Source organism: Schistosoma haematobium, chromosome 5, assembly GCF_000699445.3.
Source record: "Schistosoma haematobium chromosome 5, whole genome shotgun sequence".
Classification (NCBI taxonomy): domain Eukaryota; kingdom Metazoa; phylum Platyhelminthes; class Trematoda; order Strigeidida; family Schistosomatidae; genus Schistosoma; species Schistosoma haematobium.
Window position 1 is genome coordinate 1,581,856 of NC_067200.1, and position 4,304 is coordinate 1,586,159.

Here is a 4,304-nt window from a genome sequence, read left to right on the forward strand (position 1 = left end):
TTTCCAGAGAGTTTCTTTGTCATGTCACACAGTTGTCTTATGTTTTCTTCTCTTGCAGCCTTTTCCATCGTCGTTGCTAAATTATCCACAAATTTACGTTTGTCGGTTCTGATGCACTTCTTCACTTGTTTGTTTACTACTGTGTATTCAGTTTGTGCCTTGGATTTTTCTGCTCTTGTTCGGCTGATGTTGATTGCTGCTTTCTTGTTCCTCCTTTCTTGGATCTTATCCAGTGTATCAAGTGATCCATTCCTTGTGATGGTGCTTCTTGTGACCCAGGACCTCATGACATGTTGAAGTGATTGCCTCTTTGATCCTATTCCAGTTGCTCTCCATAGTAGTTCCTTCTTTATTGAGTAGATAATGAAAGGCCTGGAACGTATTGGTGAGGACTATCTTAAACTTGTTGAGTTTGTCAGTATCCTGAAGAAAGGCCGTATTGAACTTTTGTGATGTTGTCTGCCCCGTTGTGCAGTGCTTCTCGAGTTTCAATCTCATCTTGGTGATCGGTAAGTGATGATCTGATGCTGATCGAAATTCTAGGAATAAGTATATTTACAAGCTTCTTTAGGGGCTTTTCACTGTATCGTGAAATCCTTTGGTGTAGATAATACGCATTCTTTTAAGGTGACTCTCTTGATCTTTATCTATCTATTAGGATGACTGTTGAACACTATGTGATTTTCTTGAATCCATGTTAGAAACCGGTAAACATGTTATTGGTTTACAAGATATTCATGGTGTAATCTTTCAGTATTTGTGCGAACTAATGATTCTTCTAACTCCACCTGGAGCTCTTCTAGAGTTACTGCCGGTCCCAAGCCCGGGTAAAGGAGGAGGGTTGGGCATGGGGTTAGCGTCCCCATCCCGTAGAAAACTAACTCGCTAAAAAACGCTTACCCGAAAAAATAATCCAAACCATTCAAACTCTACCCTGGGAGTTAGAAGGTCTTCATTTAGAAGAATTATGACGCTTCATGGTGAAAGCCGAGTTCCTTCGGAAGCCACGAGGCCGATGCCCCTTCTAACAACCAGAGCAAAAATTTTTATAGGTACATGGAACGTTCGAACAATGTGGGAAACCGGGAAGACCAGTCAAATAGCAATGGAAATGAGGAGATACAACTTAGCAGTACTGGGAATCAGCGAAACCCACTGGACCCAAGCTGGACAGAAAAGGCTAGCTACGGGAGAGATGCTGCTATACTCCGGTCACGAAGAGGACAATGCTCCACACACTCAGGGAGTCGCTCTTATGCTGTCCAAAGTAGCACGAAATGCACTTGTAGGATGGGAATCTCACGGATACAGAATCATCAAAGCATCATTCAAAACAAAGAAGGAGGGGATCTTAATGAATATTATCCAATGTTATGCACCCACAAATGATAGCAACGACGACATTAAAGATCAGTTCTACGAGCGGCTGTAGTCAGTCATTGAGAAATGCCCAAGGAAGGACCTAACTATTCTGATGGGAGATCTAAATGCCAAAGTCGGAATAGACAACATTGGATATGGAGATATCATTGGACGACATGGACTGGGAGAAACAAACGAAAATGGAGAAAGATTTGCAAATCTATGTGCATTCAACAAATTTGTCATAGGAGGCACAATATTTCCACACAAGCGTATACACAAGGCTACATGGATCTCACCGGACCACACTACAGAGAACCAAATAGATCATATTTGCATCAACAAAACATTCAGAAGGACAATGGAAGATGTGAGAATCAGGAGAGGTGCTGACGTAGCTTCAGATCACCACCTAGTTGTGACCAATTTAAAACTGAAGCTAAAAAAGAACTGGACAAGTGGACAAACAGCACTACAAAGGTTCAATACAGCCTTCCTTCGAGATACTGACAAACTCAATGAATTCAAGATAGCTCTCAACAACAGGTTCCAAGCCTTACAAGATCTACTGAAAGAAGAAGAAACTAGTATGGAAGACAACTGGAAATGCATCAAGGAAGCATTAATTTCAACGTGTCAAGAGGTTCTGGGTCTAAAGAAATACCATCATAAGGAATGGATCTCTACAGAAACACTGGACAAGATCAAAGAAAGGAAGAACAAGAAGGCAGAAATAAACAACAGCCGAACACGAGCAGAGAAAGTCCAAGCACAAGCTGAATACATAGAAGCAAACAAACAAGTGAAGAGGATCATTAGAGCCGACAAGAAGAAATACGTGGAAGAACTAGCAACGACGGCAGAAAAAGCTGCTAGCGAAGGAAATGTGAAACAGCTTCACGATACAACGAAGAAACTAGCAGGGAAATACAGCACCGGAACAGATGGGTAGAATACTTTGAGGAACTCCTGAATAGGCCGGCTCCAATGAATCCACCGGACATCGAAGCGGCGCACACAGATCTTCCCATAGACGTCAACCCAACAACGACGGAAGAAATCAGAATGGCCGTCAGACAAATCAAGAACGGGAAAGCAGCGGGACCGGACATCATACCAGCTGAAGCACTGAAATCAGACGTCGAAGCAACTACAAACATGCTTTATCTTCTATTCAAAAAGATTTGGGAGGAGGAACAAGTGCCAATGGACTGGAAAGAAGGACACCTCGTCATGATTCCAAAGAAAGGAGATCTGAGCAAATGTGAAAACTATAGAGGCATTACACTGTTGTCAATACCAGGGAAGATCTTCAACAGAGTGTTGCTGAACCGGATGAAAGATGCAGTAGACGCCCAACTTCGAGATCAACAAGCTGGATTCCGTAACGATCGATCATGCACAGACCAAATTGCAACACTACGGATCATCATCGAACAATCAGTTGAGTGAAACTCATCACTATACATCAATTTCACTGATTATGAAAAAGCATTTGACAGTGTAGATACTAGGACATTATGGAAACTTCTTCGACACTACGGAGTTCCTGTGAAGATTGTCAACATTATCCGGAACTCATACGACGGACTACAGTGCAAAGTCGTGCATGGAGGACAGCTGACAGATGCATTCCAAGTAAGGACCGGAGTCAGACAAGACTGTTAACTCTCTCCCTTCCTCTTTCTTCTGGTGGTCGACTGGATTATGAGGACCTTGACATCTGAAGGAAAACACGGAATACAATGGACAGCTCAGAACCAATTAGACGATTTGGACTTCGCAGATGACCTAGCCCTCCTATCGCATACACACGAACAAATGCAGACAAAGACAGCCAGTGTAGCAGCAGTCTCTGAATCAGTAGGCCTCAGCATAAACAAAGGGAAAACCAAAGTTCTCAAATTCAAAGCGGAAAACAACAATCCAATTACTCTTGATGGCGAAACTCTGGAAAATGTAGAGTCCTTCACATACCTAGGAAGCATCGTCGATGAACAAGGAGGTTCGGATGCAGACGTAAAGGCAAGGATTGGCAAAGCAAGGACAGCATTCCTACAGTTAAAGAACATATGGAACTCAAAACAACTTTCAACCAATATCAAAGTGAGAATCTTCAATACAAACGTCAAAGCAGTTCTACTGTATGGAGCTGAAAGTTCGAGAACTACAACAACCACCATCAAGAAGGTACAAGTATTAATAAATAGCTGTCTACGCAAGATACTCAACATCCATTGGCCGGATACCATCAGCAATAGCCTTCTGTTTGAGAGAACAAACCAACTTCCAGCTGAAGAAGAAATTAGAAAAAGACGATGGAAATGGATAGGATATACGTTACGCAAATCATCAAACTGCATCACGAGGCAAGCCCTAACTTGTAATCGTGAAGGGAAGCGGAAAAGTGGAAGGTCAAAGAACACATTACGTCGGATAATAGAAGCAGATATGAAAATGATGAATAACAACTAGAAGGAGTTAGAAAGGATTGCCCAGGACAGGATTGGATGGAGAATGCTGGTGAGCGGCCTATGCTTCTTCACGAGAAGTAACAGGCGTAAGTAAGTAAGTAATGATTCTTCTGTACTGGACTGCCCTCTGAATACAACGTAGATCGCTAACGCAGGTGATCGGAGTCAAGTCGTTGGTGGCCTACCCGCGTTAGACAGGATATATGTTACGAACCAGCTAACTTCGAGGTAATAATTCGCGGTCAGAACCCAACGTATCCCGATAGTATGGCTGGTTTGATGACTGAGCAACATAAACGACGTTATTACATAAATATATAAGCATGAACGTGTGGAGATAGGCCTGACAAGACCATTTTTTAAATAGTTTTTAATATTATTTGTATTTATTTTTTCAATCTTTCACTGTCTGTATATTTTATCATTAAATGGTTGTACCTGTTGTTTTAGTCAATGACCTTGAACATA